At 50.0% G+C, this 8,928-nt stretch overlaps 1 protein-coding gene across 1 annotated transcript in view; it reads left to right on the forward strand.

The window, feature by feature from the left end:
• Window positions 1-1,263: 1,263 nt before the first annotated feature.
• The window catches only part of LOC310705065 (uncharacterized protein), a 177,096-nt gene continuing 169,431 nt past the window's right edge, over window positions 1,264-8,928 (forward strand). Inside the window, exon 1 of the mRNA XM_083499404.1 lies at window positions 1,264-1,569. The gene's annotated coding sequence lies outside the window, so the exon portion shown is untranslated. The remainder of the gene's footprint in view (window positions 1,570-8,928) is intronic.

Raw genomic sequence — 8,928 nt, forward strand, 5'->3', positions numbered from 1 at the left:
TCCCTCTCTTTATCCCTGGCCTCTCTTTCCTACTTTTCCTTCCTTCCTCCCCGCTGTTTTTTTTTTGTGTGGGGGGGGGGCTAGTCCACCTCCTCCTCCAGCTTTGGAAAACCATTTGCACATGTTTCCTCTGTTGTGCAATGAGGCTGAGTGATGTCACACAGAGTTAAAGTCCCAGGGACTCCTTTGTTTAAAGAAGGGAGATTTCGGGGGAGTCATTTTCTTCTAAAAGGCCAACTGAGTTTGGGATCCTCTGATCTCCAGGAAGGAGAGCGTGGCAGACCTGGCCCCTCCCGGATCAGGCCCCCCAGGCCCCCTCCCCTCCTGCAGCCCTGGGACCCCCCCCCCCGTCTCCCCACTGCACCCTCGGGGGGGGGGGGAGAGAGGAGACTCACCTGATGCAGCCCTTGCAGGAGAGACCCCAAAGCAAGGGAAGGACTGGGAAGGGAGGGGCCTTGGCTCTGGAGGACCTGGCCCCCCTCTTGCTTCCTGGCCTCTCTAGGAAGGCAGCTCACTTCTCTTTAACCCTTGCCAAGCCGAGTCCCTCCAGCTCAGCCCTCTCTCGCTTGGCAGAACCTCAGATTTCTATTACTTTTTATGGATTTAGGGGGGCAGCTGCTCCCCCCCCCGGCTACGCCAATGCCCAGATATCCTTTTGGAGCGCGAGGCTCTTGGCTGGACTCTGAGCATCTCCCTCCCTTGGCCAGAAACCAGAGGAAGAGCTTGCAGGGAAAAGGGCTTTGCAGGAGGCAAGGAAGCTCCTCCTTGAATTCAGGAGTGGAGAGATAGGAGGGGATCCCAGGGTCATCTAGTCCAACCCCCAGCAAGGCAGGAATCTCCGCTAAAGCATCCATGGCAGATGGCCGTCCGACCTCTCCTGAGAAACCTCCAAGGAAGGAGAGTCCCCCACCTCCCAAAGGAGACCTTTCCCCTGCCAAAATGAGTAATAATGAGTAATAAATTAAATGAGTAAATGAGTAATAATTTCTTATGCATGCTTTTCATACTAATATACAAAATTATGCCATTTCCCTTTCCAGAAATGCTTAATTGCTAATTCAATGGACTGAAAATGGATGGTTGTTATTATTATGTTTAGGGAAGCTTTGAATATTTGATGGACAATTGTATTTTAATATTTTGCTGGAAGCCGGCCAGAGTGGCTGGGAAACCCAGCCAGATGGGTGGGGTATAAATTATTATTGTTATTATTAGTAGTAGTACTACTACTATTACTATTGATCAGGTGAGTGTTCTCCTTTCAAAGAGGCAGGTGGAATCTCCACGGTTGCTAATAGCATAACGTTGAAAGTGCAGGGAAATATGGGGAGCCCTGGAGCATCTGCTTGGCATGCAGAATGTCTCAGGGTCAACCCCTGACATCTCCTGCAAGGGCTGGATGAAATCCCTGCCTGAAATTCTGGGGAGCTGCCAGTCAGTGTAGGCCAGGGGTCCTCAAACTATGTTCCCTGGGCCAAATCCAGCCCGCCAGGGTAGTGAATCTGGCCTGCACGGCCATTTCAGAACCCGCCAAGTGTCTGAGGCTGAAAGCATCTCGCTGCCTGCTCAGTCAGTCCCCATGCCGAGCTGATGTAAAAGCCACTGGTGTGGTGGCAGCCCTACCTATGACAGGCCAGGGGGTTTCACCTGGGGACGGGGAAGTGTTGTCTTTTGGCTTGAAGAGTGAAGTTCAGATTGGTGGAGGAAGGCAGACTTGGGTCGATTTGGTTTCGTTACTTAGAGGTTTACTTTAAAGGTGGGAGAAGGAATTTAATCCTATTTCTGTAAGTGGCACAGGGGTCTTTCCACTCATGTGGTTTACATGCTGTGAAAGTTGGGATCCATTTTGTTATTTAAATTTTAAAAGGGTGGAGTGGAACCAGATATTGACCATCTTGTTAGCCTGGGGTCAGCAACCTTTTTCAGCCATGAGTCAGTCCACCGTCCCTCAGACCATGTGGGGGGGCCAGACTATATTTTTTTGGGGGGGTGAACCATATGGGGGGGAATGAACGAATTCCTATACCCCACAAATAACCCAGAGATGCATTTTAAATAAAAGGACACATTCTACTCATGTAAAAACATGCTGATTCCCGAATCATCCATGGGCTGGATTGAGAAGACGATTGAGCCACATCCCATCCCCAGGCCTTAGTTTGCCTACCCCTGGCCTGGGGAGCCACATTCTGGTTGAAGGAGGCCAGGATTAGCCCCCAAGGCCTGGGATGTCCCTCCTCCCCTGCAATAGGGCTTGGAATCCAGGAGAAAACTCTTGCCAGGTGCTCAGGGATGGACTCACCTGTCCCCATGTCCTTCTCTTTGCAGATGTGCTGTGGTTGCACATCTCTCCCCCAGGGGTGAGAACTGGAGCAGGGACCCAGACCTGCCCTCCTTGCCCCCCACTCTGCCCTCTCGGATGTGGAGAAGCCCTCCCTTTGTGAGGAACTGACAGCCTGACTTTTGCCTTTCAGCTGCTGCAGGAAGATCCAGCCTCTCCTGAGCTGCAGAGGGTGAGGGTTAGAGAGGCGAGTCACCAGAGGATCGGGGCCGCCCTATGCCTCATGGAGGATAAAAGCCGGCCAGCCCCAGTTCCAAGTTGCAGAAGCAACATTGATGGTTGCTAGTTCCTGCCTGAGCTCCTGACCCGCCCTGGCTCCCTGCTTGCAAGCCTGTTCCTGACTTCACCCAACTCCCTGCCCTGCACCCAGCTTCAGCTACTACGGACTGTCTCCACGTTGCATCTTTCACCACGGACCGGACTTGGATCTAGCCTCTCGGGTAACCCACAGGACCAGCACAGTTTGCTCCCGCCACATCCGCACTCCCCCTTCGTTCGGGTGCGTTCGGGAGGAACCAGAAGCCATGGCTGACCAGGCGGCTGCACTGGTGGCATTGGCTCATGAAAACCAGGTTTTGACCCACACCGTTCAGCACCTAAGCAATGCAGTTACAGCGCTTCAGCAGCGTTTGGACACGTTACCAACTCCTGGAGCTGACGCCCCAGCTTCTGGCAAGTACCCAGTGGCCCTGCCAGAGAAATTCAATGGGTCCCTGGCCAGCTTTCCCATGTTTCTTGCCCAAGCCAAGCTGTATATTCAGGGGCGAGCCCGGAATTTCCCCGATGACAGCACCAAGGTGCAGTTCCTGATCAGCTTGCTGAAGGACCGGGTAGCCAAGTGGGCATTGCCGCTGCTCCGGCAAAACTCTCCCTTGCTGACAGACTATACAGCATTTTGCACCCATCTCGAAACCGCGTTCAGCAACCCTCAGAAGGGGAGTCAAGCCAATCGGGCGATTCGGCGGTTGAAACAGGACAAGTCCACAGTGGCCGCCTACGCCACAGAATTTCGACTGTTGGCACAGGACTTGTCCTGGAATGACTGCAACCTTCAGGACCAGTATCTCGAGGGGCTTTCGGATGAGATACTGGACCAGCTGGCCATGATGGATCGCCCCACCACACTGGACACCCTCATTCAATGGAGGCTGCAGATAGACGATCGGTTGGAGGACCGTCGCCAGGCTCAGGGCCGCCAGCACTCCTGGCTCCCGTCCTTCCCAGCAGTCCCACGGCCACAGCCAAGTCACTGGAGGAGCCAATGCAGCTTGGGGCAGCGCGGCCTCGCCTCTCCCCCTTGGAGAAGACTCGGCGTCTGGAGGGGAACCTGTGTCTCTACTGCGGCGGGAGTGGACACTATGCCCAATCTTGTCCTGAGAAAACGCCGGCCACAGGGAAATGGCCAACCCCAGTAGCCGATGGCCCAGGCTACCTGGGGTCCCAAACATCACATGATGGGCCCTCACCGGTGGAATTGCAACACCTCATAGTTCTGGTGCGTCTATATTCCCCTGGTGGGCCCTGGATTCTCACCCACACTCTGGTAGATTCAGGGGCAACCCGCTCCTATATGGACTCTGCCTTTGCCACCTGTCATCAGGTGCCACACCAGGACAAGCCAGAACCGGTACGGGTGGAGGCAATTGACGGACGGCTTCTGCACTCCGGGGCCGTTACTCAGGAGACTCAGCCCTTGGTCCTGTGTCACCAGCAGCACCGGGAGGTGCGCACCTTGGACATTTCCACCATGCCCCGGTTTCCCCTGGTGCTCGGGATGGACTGGCTGGAATCTCACAATGTTCAGATCGACTGGGTCAATCAGACTGTGCACTTCCCAGACCCGTGTCCCCATGCTCGGTCCGAGATGCTAGCAGCTGCCCCCACAGGGGAAGCTGTGTAAGCGCTCCCCACTTTTTACCAGGACTACCAAGAAGTGTTTGAGGAACAGGGGGCAGACCAGCTCCCACCTCATTGGTCTTTCGACTGCAGCATAGACCTCCAGCCCGGGGTGCCCCTGCCTGTGAGCTGCCTATACTCTCTTATGGAGCCAGAGCACTAAGCCTTGCAGGACTTCCTTCGCAAGAACCTGGAGCGCGGGTTCATTCGGCGCTCTACCACGCCCACTGCCCCCCCAGTTCTCTTCATTAAGAAGTGTGGGGAGCTTTGTCCCTGCCATGATTACCAGGCCGTAAATAAGATTACCATCCCAGCCTGGTATCCCTTGCCCCTTATTGCAGAGTTGCTGGTGCGGGTACAATGGGCGCAGATGTTCACCAAGATGGACCTTCAGGGGGCCTACAATTTGATTTGGATCCGAGCCGGGGATGAGTGGAAGACAGCATTTGGGACCCAGTATGGGCAGTTCAAATACCTGGTAATTCCTTTCGGTTTGTGCAATGCACCTTCCCTGTTCCAACGGTACATCAACCACGTGTTCCAGGACTTGCTAGACAAGTACGTGGTGGTGTACCTAGATGACATTCTGATTTACTCCCACGACCCAGCTCGCCACGAGGGTCATGTCTGGTCCATGTTGCAGCGCTTGTGGGAGCAACGCCTGTATGCTAAGCTCAGCAAGTGAAAGTTCCACCAGTGGTCAGTGGACTTCCTTGGTCAACAGCTCTTCCCTGATGGGGTGCACATGGATCCCGGGAAGGTGGCAGCAGTTCGGGAATGGGCAGCACCCCAGAACCGCAAGGACCTACAGCGGTTCCTGGGGTTCGCCAACTATTACTGGACCTTCATTGTGGACTATGCTCATCCCGCCACCCCACTAACCCGACTGCTGTGCCCCAAGACACCATTCTCCTGGGACAAGGTGGCAGAGGTGGCGTTTCAGGGGTTGAAAGCCTGCCTCCAGAGGGCACCGCTTTTCAGCATCCTATGTCAGCATCGCCCTTGAGCCAGTGCCACCAACTGGACTCATCCACTTCAGCCCCGACTGGGCCAGGCGAGCTGGGGTAGCACTCCAGAGACCACCTTCTGAAAAGGAACTGGTCAAAGTGCTGTGGACTCACAGCTTAGAGTTGTGAGCACCGGATTCACTTCTAGAAGACAGTCGTTGCACAGCAGAGTATAGCAGAGCATAAACGACTCAGAGAGCAGCTCTGTAGAATATCTTCTTTATTCTATCTACAACTATAATACACAACTATATACAGAGCTAAATGAGGTCTAAATGAAAATGCTGAACTGCACTGAGTGTCTACAGCTGCTCTTTATATATATATATATATTATATATAATATATAATATATTTTATATATATATATATATATATATATATGTTTTCGTAGATTTTCACGGGTACAGGAATGCAGGTTTTGGTGTCCTCGGGTGTCTTCCCGTGTAAAAGTTGGGGTGTCTAGGCGACGTTTCGACGAGGTCTCACTCGTCATCTTCAGGCTGGTGCTTTCGGCTTCTTGTTACTGGAACAGAGCGGGATCTCAGTGTTTGAGTTCCTATAAATACTGTAGAGGGGTGTGGTGTATTGCCTCAAAAGTTCTGGGCAGAGGGGAAGTTCCCAGGCTAGAAGAAAAGAAGAAAAGAACACTAGCCTGGGAACTTCCCCTCTGCCCAGAACTTTTGAGGCAATACACCACACCCCTCTACAGTATTTATAGGAACTCAAACACTGAGATCCCGCTCTGTTCCAGTAACAAGAAGCCGAAAGCACCAGCCTGAAGATGACGAGTGAGACCTCGTCGAAACGTCGCCTAGACACCCCAACTTTTACACGGGAAGACACCCGAGGACACCAAAACCTGCATATATATATATATATATATATATATATTTGTTTTCGTAGATTTTCACGGGTACCCCAACTCTTACACGGGAAGACACCCGAAGACACCAAAACCTGCATATATATATATATATATATATAATAATTTTTATTATTTTACAACACAAATATACAATTTTGTCCAATTTTTAACAAACAAATTCTCTTTTTTTGGACTTCCTTCAGCTTCTCTGACAATCATCCATCTGTACCTCTTAATTACGCATTCCTTCTCCTTTAGTATTGTCTTTAGTCTTCCCTCCGACATCTATTGTTTTTGACAATACCTCTTAAATTTCACAATGCTTCTTTAAATCCCACTAACGTTGTTTGCACATTGCATATATTTTTCAGATATTCTACCAATTTCCCCCCGTCTTCAATGAACTTTTGGTCTTTAAGATATCTGATTTTCCCAGTTAGCTTGTCCAATTCTGCATACTCCGTCAGTTTCGATCTCCAATCTTCTATCGTCGGTATTTTCTCTTGTTTCCATTTCTGGGCCAGTAGAATCCTTGCAGCTGTAACAGCATATTGAAAGAGTTTGCAGTCTTTTCTTCTTATCTCGTTTCCTGTAATCCCTAAAAGAAAAGCTTCTAGTTTCTTTACAAATGTATACTTTAACATCTTTTTCAACTTGTTATTTATCATCTCCCAGAAACTTTTAACTTTCTTACAATCCCACCACATATGGTAAAATGTTCCTTCTTTTTCTTTACATTTCCAACACTTATTAGACATCTTAAACATTTTTGCCAATTTTACTGGTGTTATATACCATCTATAGAACATTTTCATCACATTTTCCTTTAACGCCGTACATGCAGTGAATTTTAAGTTTTCTTTCCATAATTTTTCCCAATCCTCAAATTGTATATTATGACCAAAATCCCTGGCCCATTGTGCCTACAGCTGCTCTTAGCAGCAACCTTATCTATACACACGATCTCTCTCTAACACTCAGTCTCTCTCTCTCGGATACTGACTGACACTTTGATGTTAGGCTGGAGCGGAATAAGTAGAGAGCAGAAACCGCCCCTCCTCTCTGGAGAATCAGCAGAGAACATCAGCAGATTCTTGGATATGAGAGGGGTGAAATCTCATCCTAATCCCTCTCGTCCCTTCGTGGTGGAGACCGACGCCTCCAGTACGGCTCTCGGTGCCGTCTTGTCCCAGCAGCACGGACCTGATGCGCTGCTGTTACTCTGCGCCTACTATTCCTGCCAGCTTCTTCTGGCGGAGATTGCGGGGCTGGCAACGGGGAGAAGCGATCTTCTCCCCGCCGCCCCTTGCTTCAAAAGAGGTCCGGGGACAGCGGGGAAGACGCGCTGCGTTTCCCTGCTGTCCCCGGAGCTTGCAGGGCAAGCTTTGTTTTGCGAAGCAAGCCCATAGGGAAATTTGTCTTGCGAAGCAACTCGAAAACGAAAAAACCTTTCGTCTTGCGAGTTTTTCGTCTCGCGAGGCGTTCGTCTTGCAGGGCACCACTGTATGATGTTTCTGGGGGTGGTCTTGGACTCCAGGGCGGGCAATTAAAAATATCTATATAAGGGCTTGCATGCAGGGCTCGGGGTCCTCCTCCTCTCTCTTGCGTGTGGGGGAGCACCCTGTTGCAACAGTTAATAAAGAACAGGCTTACTAGCTGCTTTGCTTCTTAATATTCTCTGGTTGGTCTGTTATTTTCTCCTACCGATAGAGAACGTACAAAAGGACTGTATATGGGCTCTTGGGTACCCCATAAGGAAAAGGGTACTCTTTTACTTAGCTCACCTGCAATCATGTGTGGTGAGTTAGCAATTCACTCCTCCCGTTGCTGGATATGTGGCTAGTATGTCACATGCCCGTTTACTTTCCTAGGATTGGGAAGTGTAAGAACGGAAGTCAGTCTTATCTCTTCCGCTCTGCTGTGCTTTTGCACTGTTCTTTGTCTCCCTGTCTGTTGTTGAAGAAGAGGGTGCAATTATGATCCGTTTGGTGTCGTGCGCAAATGTGATGAGCATCCCCTCATTTCCTTCATCCAAGTCACTTATCAAGACGTTGAACAACAGCGGGCCCAGGACAGAACCCTGCAGCACCCCTCTGGTCACTTTTCCCCAGGATGAGGAGGATCCATGAAGGAGTCCTCTTTGGGTTTGGTCCGTCAAATCCACCTAACAGTTACCTCATTCAGTCTCATTTTACCAGCATCCTCACATAAATATCAGAGGACTTTGTCAAAAGCCTTACTGAAATCAAAATACACAATTTCCACAGCAGTCCACTGATCAACAAAGTTTATAACTCCATCCAAAAAAAGAAAAGAAAGGGAGAGATTTCTCTGGCTTGGCTTGTTTTTGAGAAAGCCATGCTTTCATCCTGTATGTTTATTTTGTAAAATCTTCAGATAAATTTTAAAAAGGATAAATGAGGATATAGACAAGCTGGAACATGTGCAAAGGGAGGCGATTTATGTATTTATTTAATTTGTAAACCGCCCGACCCAGTGGTGCCAACTTAAATAAAATATTGGTGTGGGGCCAGGTAAGGGCCACCTTGCACTATCAATCACATGATGCATGCACACCATTTGAATGGCAAGGTCTATAATGGCAGCGACTTTTTAAAAAAGTAGTATTTTGAGCCCGTAGCTCAATTTCCCAGCAGCTCCCCTTGCCCCAGAGAACACTTCTAGCACTCCATCTCCTCTACCTGTGGCATTGTTCAGCAGTGGGGATAGTGACCTCTTCACACCAGATGTCCATTTGGTATGGCCCTTTCCAAGTTTGTCTTTCATTTGTTCTCCTATGTGTGTTGCCAATAGAAG

Source organism: Podarcis liolepis, assembly GCF_965112155.1.
Source record: "Podarcis liolepis genome assembly, chromosome: 4".
Classification (NCBI taxonomy): Eukaryota; Metazoa; Chordata; class Lepidosauria; order Squamata; family Lacertidae; genus Podarcis; species Podarcis liolepis.